The 12286-nt window shown below is 34.9% G+C and overlaps 1 protein-coding gene across 6 annotated transcripts in view; it reads left to right on the top strand.

Moving 5' to 3' along the window:
* The window catches only part of smash (smallish), a 598237-nt gene that overhangs the window by 360565 nt on the left and 225386 nt on the right, over positions 1-12286 (top strand). For 3 of the 6 annotated variants that reach the window (XM_069842565.1, XM_069842566.1, XM_069842562.1), the window contains exon 1: positions 6795-7008. The exons of 2 other annotated variants lie outside the window; for them this stretch is intronic. The gene's annotated coding sequence lies outside the window, so the exon portion shown is untranslated. Of the gene's footprint in view, positions 1-6794; positions 7009-12286 lie in introns of those variants that run through there. One more of the 6 variants, XM_069842567.1, reaches the window with a different exon arrangement.

Below are 12286 nucleotides of genomic sequence, written 5' to 3'. Positions count from 1 at the left end.
TGAAGGACGATGATGGAAACTGGAATTACAATATAACCGATTGTGAACAACAGTTTTTCTTTTTTTTTTTTTCACAATTTCCTGATTATATCATTACAATATTTTCGTAGAAATGTCATTAATCTGGTAGATAAATTTAGAGCAACAGAGTGTATAGAAAGGAAGAAAAGTGTAAGATGGACAACAAAGGTGACAGAAGATGGTGTAGAAGATGCTAAGAGAAAGGATGTAGCGAGGTCCTAATAAGTCGGTCAAGAAGTTAGCTGTAGAAATTGGGGTTTCTTACGGAAGAGCTCACAAAATTCTCAGAAATAAATTAGGTTAGTAATATGCTGAATAAAGTAGACATTACATAATGTATATAACCGCCTGAAGAATTGAGTTTGTGAAAAAGATTGTTACTATTCTACTGTTTTTTGATAAAATACTGTAGAAGTAATGACCAAACTGAAAATCGTAATACTATATTTCCCTGTAACATAAATGGATACACTACTTTTCTCTCCTCCTATAGCTAGTAAAATGATTTGTTTACATATTGCACTAGCAAACTCCAAACTCCTGTACTGGAAGGAGGTAACAGTGTTTCCGGGTATAGCCAGGTTAATGTTAAAAATGTTAGTAAAAATAAAATGATGTTCCTGTATTAATCTCTTACAGTATTTTATTATTTACTTATTTCCTTACGTACTTATTTACTTACGGTATTCATTTACTTACTTCCTTTTTTGTTGGTTATTTAACGACGCTGTATCAACTACTAGGTTATTTAGCGTTCATGGTATGATAGCGAGATAGCATTTGGCGAGATGAGGCCGAGGAATGGCCATAGATTACCTGTCATTAGCCTTACGGTTGAGGAAAACCTCGGAAAAAAAAAAAAAAAAAAGCCCAATCAGACTAAGCGGGAATCGAACCTGCGCCCGGACCGACAGACCAGCGCCTTAGCCGACTGACCTACGCCGGTAGCTTACTTATTTACTTAAGGCCTACTCTTTTACATATGCAAATATTTACTTACTGTTTTACTTATGTGTTTAATTATGCACTTATTGATTTACTTATTTCTCCTTTGCATGGAATAAAAACTCTTTAGAAAATTCAGATGTGTTTGTATGATTATTTCATACATACAGCGAAGTCCTCGTAACACGATAATATTTCAAATCGATAGCGACTTCGTCTGGGCATTTCTTTTGCAGCCCGGTGCACATGATCAAATTTTCGTTAAATTCAGCGCTCATTGCGCACCTCTAGTCCAAGATGTAACGCCTTACACCACCCAGAAACAGCGCGAGATTTATAAGTCTGAAATTTTATTGAATAGCTACCTTTATTGTATAGTTAACTAGCAACACAAATAACGGGAAACACTGTTTTATCAGAATTGAATAAATCATAATCATAAAATGAATTATTAGGCCTTAGATACTTTAATATTGCAAATTTATAAGTTCCCAATTTTTTACACTTCGTGTAGCAAAGACTTTTTTTTCGCATTCCATATTTTTTGTTGCGTACGTGAAATTTCTTCATAACCGCACGTATGAATGTTAATATATTCCATACTTCATTAACTGAAGGTTTTTACTTTTGTGCGAGATCGTGCGTATTTGCTTGTTTTCCGCACAGAACCAATACGCGGTAAGTGTGAAATACCACATTCAGTATTCCCAACGTAACACACATAACAATTTCCCTCGTCTTACCGCTTAAGCGCGACATTCATTTTACTGCTTTAGGCTTTTAACATATTATTTTTAGAGACGTTTAACATAGTAATAATTATAAATTGGAAACTTACCACTGCAATTTCACCTAAATTGCACTGTTAATAATTATTGTTTTTAAATATTTGCAAAAATTAAGTAAAGTCTACTACTCCACGAAAACTATTGTATTCCTGATACAAGTAACATTAAGGAAGCCGTGAAAAAATCAACAAGACTCCAGATGCCGATGTTATTACTGCAATATGTTATATAAATAATATTGTTAAAATATTAAAATGAAAAATAAATCATTACATAACCTTACCGTTTGTTTTAAGTTCGCATTTATAGACTTGGGGGAAAAAAAGACAGACGTATATCACGGCCTGCTGGAGTATAGATATTTTTGTTTTCTAAAGTTGCCGTCATTAAACAGAAACCAAGATGGAGATTTCATTGCAACTAATTAGAAATTCGTCTTTCAGGTATGTAATAAACGATCATCGCACAAAATAATGTACGATACACGAGCGGTATGTTTGTTTTCATGTTCTCGGAAATTAAAAAAGCTCAACTACGTTTCGCTTTTTCAATCTTTTCCTCGAACATGAAAACGTCAACATGCCGCTCTTGTAACGCATATTACTATTTCGTAACTTAGTTGTAGCTTGCTGTATGTTTCACAAGTAGAGAACACGTCTTCGAGGTTGCCGATTTGATAATATTATATTACTGTTAATGATGTAAAGCGAAGTACAAGAGAACCCAAATTATACAACGCTCAAATATTGTTGAGCTATTGACAGCGGAATTTCCGGTCCAATGCCTCTTTTCATTTTGCTTGTTTTATTTGTGCGTTTCATTTACTGTATCCCATATATCTTAAAACAGAATTGTAGCTCTGAGGTGTACAACAAGTCAAAAGTTATACTAAAATTGGGAGCAGATTTATTTAATTTACAAGCACAAACAATTCTATCAGTTGAGTAGAAAGTATGAGTATAGAGAAATTTGGTTAATTCTGTTCTGAACCTTCTCTCTTGTCCTTCAAAGCTTTAAGATAATTAGGCAATGCATTGAAGATCGAAATACATTAAGAATGAACACTTCACACACACACACACACACACATGCGCGCACTCACGAAGCTCCAGTAACAATAACATAACTCACATGTACGTAGAACATCCTTAAACTACAGATTCAAGTAGTCATAGCAGTTAAACATAAAGTAAGCGTTAACTGAAGAATATAAACTTCACATTAAAATTAAGAAGTCATAAGGCTCATTCACAATGAAAATTAAACATAACATAAGCGCTAACTTAAGAATATAAACGTTACGGTAAAATCAAGAAGTCATACCATCATTCACGATGGGAACATAAACATAACAGCAAACATACTTGGTAACCATAGAAACATAACAACGACGCCATTTCCTCGTATACTTCAGCGCTCCACGATTCTGTTCTGTTTGCAAATCACGTAAGTATAAGCATGAAATTTTGGAGTTTGCAAACTTTCATGTTAACGTCCTACGGTAATGTTAATGTCAGTGCTTATGTGAATCATTGTGAATGATCCCATTTGGTAGCCTGGGCGCAAACTTCTGTTTTTATGTTACGGTTATGTTTAATTTTCATTGTGAATGGGCCTTAAGGTTCATTTATTACCAAAATCATATTCATAACAAATCAGTAATACATCTACAGACGCCATCTAGTTCACAACAACACAACCAGTCTCAACAATAGTACACAGGCCTTCGGATTTCACCCAAAAGATTAACTCATGATATGACCAGAGATGTTAAAGCGAGTATAAATACAAAAAAATAAATAAATAAATAAATAAATAAATTAATTAATTAATAGTAACATGAACATATTATAAAAGTCGTACTGACATGATTTTAAAAATCTAAAATTAGGAAAGTAGCTTTCCACCTCGCCATGTTTACTAAAGTCCTCGGAAAACGATATAATTTCGTATCGGTATTTCTTTTGCAGCCCAGTGTACAACGATTGAGGCCGTGGTAAACCATTCATATCAAAACGTTTCTTTTTCTCTCTCTCTCGCCTTCTAGGTCTAATGTAGACGCTTTAATGTCAAAATTCTGTTATTTGAAGTCAGTAAATTAAATATAAGTCTAGGCTATAAGAAGTAGCTACAAATAATAGCCGATTACGAGTATTTTTCTTTCTTGTACACAATAAGCTTACTCAAGTTCACACTGCACCTCTATGCACGGAAAGGTATGCTTGCTTATTAGCCTACACACGTGTGTCTCTGTGCAATGCTGGTAGCTTTTAAGCGCCAAGAGAGATTTTTGCAGAACTCAGCTGTAATAAATTCATTGTTGTGCAACATTTTGGCCAATGCGCAGTCTTGTATTTGGCAGGAGGAGTACAGTTTTGCGCCGCTTGTTATGTCCAACTTGAATCATTCTTTCTTAGTTTCTTTGTCGTCATTTATAAGTACTTCGTCCTGCTGTGTTATTCAGGAATGATCTACTAACCTCTTCCAGTGCTTTTCATAACAAAACGAGAAATGATTTATTAACCTCTTCTATGCTTTTCATAACAAGACAAGAAATGATCTACTAACCTCTTCCAGTGCTTTTCATAACAAAACGAGAAATGATTTATTAACCTCTTCTATGCTTTTCATAACAAGACAAGAAATGATCTACTAACCTCTTCCAGTGCTTTTCATAACAAAACGAGAAATGATTTATTAACCTCTTCTATGCTTTTCATAACAAGACAAGAAATGATCTACTAACCTCTTCCAGTGCTTTTCATAACAAAACGAGAAATGATTTATTGGCTTCTTCCAGTGCTTTTCATAACAAAATGAGAAATGATTTATTGACCTCTTCCAGTACTTTTCATAACAAAACGAGAAATGATTACTAACCTCTTCCAGTGGTTTTCATAACGAAACGAGAAATGATTTATAGGCCTTTTCCAGTGCTTTTCATAACAAAACGAGAAATGATTACTAACCTCTTCCAGTGGTTTTCATAACGAAACGAGAAATGATTTATAGGCCTTTTCCAGTGCTTTTCATAACAAAACGAGAAATGATTACTAACCTCTTCCAGTGTTTTTCATAACGAAACGAGCAATGATTTATAGGCCTTTTCCAGTGTTTTTCATAACAAAACGAGAAATGATTACTAACCTCTTCCAGTGTTTTTCATAACGAAACGAGCAATGATTTATAGGCCTTTTCCAGTGCTTTTCATAACAAAACGAGAAATGATTTGGCTTCTTCCAGTGCTTTTCATAACAAAACGAGAAATTATTTATTGCCCTCTTCCAGTGATTTTCATAACAAAACGAGAAATGATTTATTGGCCTCTTCCAGTGCTTTTCATAACAAAACGAGAAATGATTTATTGACCTCTTCCAGTGCTTTTCATAACAAAACGAGGAATGATTTATTGGCGTCTTCCATACTTTTCATAACAAAACGAGAAATTATTTATTAATCTCTTGCAATGCTTTCTGTAACAATGCGAGAAATGATTCACCTTTTTCAATGCTTTCTATAACAATACCAGAAATTATTTATTAACCTTCTCTTCAAGTGATTTCCACAACAATGCGAAAAATGACTTATTAACCTCTTCAATTGCTTTCTGTAACAATATGAGAAATTATTATTAACCTCTTCCAGTGCTTTCCACAACAATACGAGAAATTATTATTAATCTCTTTCAGTGCTTTCACAACAATGCGAGAAATTATTATTAACCTCTTCAAGTAATTTCCATAACAATGCGAGAAATAATGAATAACCTTTTCCATGGTTTTCTATAACAATGGCAAGAAATAATTAATCTCTTCCAGTGCTTTCCATAACAATACGAGACATTATTATTCATTTCTTCCATGCTTTTTAACATGGTGATTAACATCTTCCAGTGATTTCTATAACAATATGAGAAATGGTGATTAACCTCTTCCAGGTAAGATATAATTGTTAACCTTTTCCAGTGTTTTCCATAATAATACGAGAAATAATAATCTCTTTCACTGCTTTCTACAACAATATGAGGAATGACAATCAATCTCTTCTCTTTCACTGCTTTCCATAACAAGACGAGAAATAATTGTTCTTCTCTTCCAGTGCTTTCCAAAACAATATGAGAATGATAATCTCTTCCACAGTTTTCCATAAAAAATATGAGAAATAATATTTAACCTTTTCCAGTGCTTTCCATGATAAAATTACAGCCGATAATTAACTTCTTCCTTTGTTTTCCATAACAATAGGAATGATGATTAATCTTTTCCAGTGCTTTCAATAACAGTACGAGAAATGATTATTAACCTCTTCCAGTTCTTTCCAATAACAATATGAGAAACGACAATCATTCTCTTCCACTGCTTTCCATAACAATGAAAGAAGTGCTGATTAACCTCGTCCAATAATTTCCATAATAATATGACAAATTTGGTTATGGTTAACCTCTTCCAATGCTTATCAATACAATATGAGAAATAATTACTGATCTCTTACAGTGTTTTCCGTAACAACGCCAGAAATAATTAACCTGTTCTAGTAGGTGCTTTCCTTAACAATATTAGAAACGATGATTAATATCTTCTCGAGCTCTCCATAATATGAGACGTGATTAAACTCGTCTCGAACCTTCTATAATATGAGAAATGATGACTAATCTCTTCTAGAAGCTTTCGTAACAATATGAGGAATGATTATTCCGTTGCTGTCCCGTGCGTTGAGACACCGACGACTGAGTCGGCGCGGCGAGATGATTCTACCCTCTTCAACCCTTCCGTCGCGCGTCTCAGTGGTCTTCCATTGTTTCGGTTGGGCCCGAAATAAATCCGGCAGCGAAGAACGCTTAGTGAATCACGATTGGGTGTTCGACCCTAAATGTGGGCGATGACTCAAAAACTAAAACTTGCTTTTTGCACTGCTCCCCCTGCACAGCTGCTACCTGGACGACACAATATTTATATTTGGCCGGAAGAGGAATCTGGTGAATGTTAGATGCAAGCGAGGTGGGGGGCCACGTGACCGCGGGAGGCTTCAAGCTCGACTAAAATTAAACCAGTACAAAGGGTGCGGGAGCGGCGTGAGGCGGTGGGAAAACTGTGCTCCGCGTATCGGATGCTTTCAAAGTGGCCGTGATATTAACTGTTTGCAGTGAGTGAATAGCGTGCGACGACAAGTGAAGATTTGTATCAGACCGATCTGCAAACGAAGTGGCACTCTGTGAACACTGCTTCCATTGTCACCGGTAGACATCAGCATTTAGGTAACAAACTTTTCTTTTGTAAATGAACCCTTACATAGACTGTTTACATTATTTCATGATTATCTTATTTTAAATTGAATATTTGCAATAAATCGGTTATTTTATTGATACTGGAATAACAAAGGGAAGTACATTACTTGCTCCAGAATTTCTACTGAATAATAGTACCTCATTTATTCGCGTGACTTCCCCCTTTTTCTCAAAATTCCGAAACGAAAAATTGAGGAGGGGAAATTATGGTGATAAATACAAATTATAAAGAACAGGGGTGTATTTCAGACCTGACGGGCCCTGACGGCGCCAGAGTACTACTTTTCGAGGTCGGGCGGCGCCATGGCACTTTTATGATTTTCATATACTTACTTACAAATGGCTTTTAAGGAACCCGAAGGTTCATTGCCGCCCTCACATAAGCCCGCCATTGGTCCCTATCCTGTGCAAGATTAATCCAGTCTCTATCATCATACCCCACCTCCCTCAAATCCATTTTAATATTATCCTCCCATCTACGTCTCGGCCTCCCTAAAGGTCTTTTTCCCTCCGGTCTCCCAACTAACACTCTATATGCATTTCTGGATTCGCCCATACGTGCTACATGCCCTGCCCATCTCAAACGTCTGGATTTTAAGTTCCTAATTATGTCAGGTGAAGAATACAATGCGTGCAGTTCTGTGTTGTGTAACTTTCTCCATTCTCCTGTAACTTCATCCCGCTTAGCCCCAAATATTTTCCTAAGCACCTTATTCTCAAACACCCTTAACCTATGTTCCTCTCTCAGAGTGATTTTCATATACAGTCGATATAAATGCTAGAGTTCTATTATTAACAGCATTCTTCACCTAACATAATTAAGAACATTAAACCCACACGTTTGAGATGGGCAGGGCATGTAGCACGTATGGGCGAATCCAGAAATGCATATAGAGTGTTAGTTGGGAGACCGGAGGGAAAAAGACCTTTGGGGAGGCCGAGACGTAGATGGGAAGATGATATTGAAATGAATTTGAGGGAGGTGGGATATGATGATAGAGAATGGATTAATCTTGCTCAGGATAGGGACCGATGGTGGGCTTATGTGAGGGCGGCAATGAACCTTCGGGTTCCTTAAAAGCCAGTAAGTAAATAAGCAAGTACTAGGTACTACCGGCCCATCTTTCAATTATATATTATTAAGACTATTAATTGGTACCCAAACTGCATTACCATCGTCACAAATTTCGCATTTATAAAAATTCATATTTTATTCACATTTAAACTATTTTTAGTAAGGTCTACTCCGAGGACCTAACAACCTCTGTATCTAAATTCGAATCAATGTGTTTTCGTCTGACATTCCATAGGCTAAGTATTTCCCCGGAAATAATGATGACGATGATGATAATGATGATGAATTCAACTACTGCCGGTAGGCCAACTACCGAAATGACAGAGCCAGGACACTTTTTTGTTTAGAAATACACCACTGATCAGGAACAATCTGGTCATAAATAACTTCAAAACAGTTCTGTACTAATCACACTCGAATCAATGTTTAGTACTACATAACTGTTGTATTTAACACAGAGTTTCACAATGTTACATGGGACCGTGGTAGAAGTTACACGAGCTAATTAAATTCAACAAATTTAATTAACTTAAACCTGCCACGCTGGTCTGGTCGCTAGAGCGCTGGATTTATAATCGTGTGGACACGAGTTCGATCCCCGGTATACCCCCATTTTTAATTTGTGTTGCCAAGCCCGTGGTCCAGGTAACACAGGGGTTTTATCCGGGAGCTCCGGTTTTCTTGTAACATCCCAACAAATTTCCACCATCTCATCTCATCGCGGATGTAGTGTAGACCAGCCTCCAATGGCGCACCCTGGGCAACGACTCTGTCGGTAAATTGATCTACACAACTGGCTCCATACAGGTAAATGACGAAAATCAAGTACACGCCATTACCAAAATAAACTGATATTAATAAAAATGAACGGCATTATAAAAATAAATAATATCGAATAGAAAAACATTAATAGTAATATACGTTACAAGAGCGGTATGTTGACGTTTTCATGTTCGAGGAAAAGATTGAAAAAGCGAAACGTAGTTGAGCTTTTTTAATTTCCGAGAACATGAAAACAAACATACCGCTCGTGTATCGTACATTATTTTGTGCGAAGATCGTTTATTACATACCTGAAAGACGAATTTATAATTAGTTGCAATGAAATCTCCATCTTGGTTTCTGTTTAATGACGCCAACTTCGGAAAACCAAAATATCTTTCTTCAACATTGTTGCTATAAAATGTTTTCTGTGTTTACTATACTCCAGCAGGCCGTGATATACGTCTGTCTTTTTTTTCCCCCAGTCTATAAATGCGAACTTAAAAACAAACGGTAAGGTTATGTAATGATTTATTTTTCATTTTAATACTTTAACAATATTATTTATATAACATATTGCAGTAATAACATCGGAATCTGGAGTCTTGTTGATTTTTTCACGGCTTCCTTAATGTTACTTGTATCAGGAATGCAATAAGTTTCGTGGAGTAGTAGACTTTACTTAATTTTTGCAAATATTTAAAAACAATAATTAAGATTGCAATTTAGGTGAAATTGCAGTGGTAAGTTTCCAATTTATAATTATTACTATGTTAAACGTCTCTAAAAATAATATGTTAAAAGCCTAAAGCAGTAAAATGAATGTCGCGCTTAAGCGGTAAGAAGAGGGAAATTGTTATGTGTGTTACGTTGGGAATACTGAATGTGGTATTTCACACTTACCGCGTATTGGTTCTGTGCGGAAAACAAGCAAATATGCACGATCTCGCACAGAAGTATATTAATCATTAATAGTCTTTTTATCTCATGGCTTTCATTTGTTATAAAAAGTTTTAAAACTTATCGATCATGGCCCACAATAATGAAACAATTACTGATATAAAATTTAATAAAATAATAACGTTGACATTTTGTCTAACAGTAAATTAAAAAAAAAACAATTTGTTACTGTATTTTGATACATTTTAACTGAAAAAAATTATAAAATTTTTCCCTAGGATGAAAAGGAGAGATGGTATTTGAGAAAAACTTATTTTCCCATGTTAGGGCCTAAATCCTATGCCCAGTAGTTTTTATTTCCGTAGTGCATAGTATCGTAGATCTTAGGCAATGTGTGAACATATTTAATTGATATTTAGGCCTAAATATACGACTTTTGTAGTGCCTAAAATAAATGATTACTATTCTTGTATACTTTCTCATGCATCCAGTGAAGATAGAAATGTGCAATACCGTCTTCAGAGGAAGAGCGCTACTGTAGCTATGGAAACATCGAAATGCCTTCGTCTTTTGTTTGCCCATAAAACCAGCAATACCTTCCTGGTATGCTTTTCAGTTGAGGAACAATGACCTTGCACCTCGCGACGCTATTTTTGGAAGTAGCATTGGTCATCCCCTCCATCTCTCATTCCTCATCAAAGACTGAGGAAATTCCCAAACATCCTAAATACATATTGAAAAGAAACGTATTACATTAATTCACATTTATAGATCAAAACATTACTAACCAGTTATGACAATTAACGTTTTTAATACGACCAATAATGTATTGAAAATTTTGGGTTTTTAGAGATAATTAAATACAACATACAGCAAAGTTGCAAAGAAATAGCGGTACGTATTTCTTCACTTTATTGACTTCCCATAGGCGCCCTGACTGTAGCGTTGCCGGTTTTCCACAGTTGAAGAGTGAAATTTGCAATTCTCTTTAGGCGATTAATGAAGGTCTGTACTTTTATAACTAAATTATTACTTAAATGTGATCTTAAACAGTTTACTTTACACTTACACTCAAAAACAAAAACAACTCGTATTTTTAAACAGTAGCATGAAGTCCTCAATCAAAATGTTAACACAAAACGTTTTGTATTTCGGAAACAGTCTGCAAAGTAAAAAAAAAAATAATAATAATAATAATAATAATAATAATAATAATAATACATTGATTCCGGTTCTCGTTAACACTTTGTTTAAAAAATTTAAAATTGTTTAACGACACGTTAAAAAAAAAAAAAAGGTACTTTCATGGGTGCGTCTCTTCTGTTTAGAATCATGCATACTTCTACTCTGAATTATCTGTTATCGCGCTTTCAATTTCTTACAACTCTTCGAAACCGACATCAAGCACTTCTTTCTATCCCTCATCATAGAACGTCTTTATACTCGTCTTCCTATACTGTAGAAATACCTCGCCTCTGGAATTCGTTACCTAATGACGTCAGGTACTGCCGGACTTTATCACAATTCAAAATTAAATTGGAAAGTTTTTTCTTAGTTAATGTTTTTAGGTATTGCTAGAAGTATTGATTTGTGTTTTTTTTTTCTTTTTCTTTTTTAATCTAGATTAAAATTTCAAGTTTCTTGTTTATGTTAGTTAATTAGTTAGGATACAATTAATTAATCATTTAAAGTTTGTGTGACTGCAACCTGTGCATATTTTTGTGTGGCTTTACTTTGTTTATAGTGTTTTTCTCTCTATATATATATTTCTTGTGTAGCTTTACTTTGTATATAGTGTATTTTTTTCTGTTTATTTCTATTATTGTATTTGTATTCCTGGTGTTGTGGAAGAGAAGGCCTAATGACCTTAACTATACCTGAATAAATAAATAAATAAATAAATAAATAAATAAATAAATAAATAAATAAATAAATAAATGTACCTTAGACAGACGGCCCGTTTCGACGCCGGTGGAAGTACAACCTTCTCATCTCGTGGTGTGGAATTAATAGTCTTGTTTTCGAACACGCTTTGAGCTGGACATTACATGGGTATTAGGTAAGATTCGTTACAAGTGCAGCCGCCGAAACGACTGTGACAAGGGAATAGTAATATGCGTTACAAGAGCGGTATATTGAAGTTTTCATGTTCGAGGAAAAGTTTGAAAAAGCGAAACGTAGTTGAGCTTTTTTAATTTCCGAGAATTGAAAGAAACATACCGCTCGTGTATCGTACATTATTTTGTGCGAAGATCGTTTATTACATACCTGAAATTTATAATTAGTTGCAATGAAATCTCCATCTCGGTTTCTGTTTAATGACGGCAAATTTGCAAAACAAAAATATCTATCTTCAACATTGTTGCTGTAAAATGTTTTCTGTGTGTACTATACTCCAGCAGGCTGTGATATACGTCTGTCTTTCCCCCCCCTCCCAGTCTATAAATGCGAACTTAAAACAAACGGTAAGGTTATGTAATAATTTATTTTTCATTTTAATATTTTAACTAT

Source organism: Periplaneta americana, chromosome 12 (genome assembly GCF_040183065.1).
Source record: "Periplaneta americana isolate PAMFEO1 chromosome 12, P.americana_PAMFEO1_priV1, whole genome shotgun sequence".
NCBI lineage: Eukaryota > Metazoa > Arthropoda > Insecta > Blattodea > Blattidae > Periplaneta > Periplaneta americana.
Note: the sequence above shows the minus strand (reverse complement) of the source record. Positions and strands in the feature narration are given on the sequence as shown.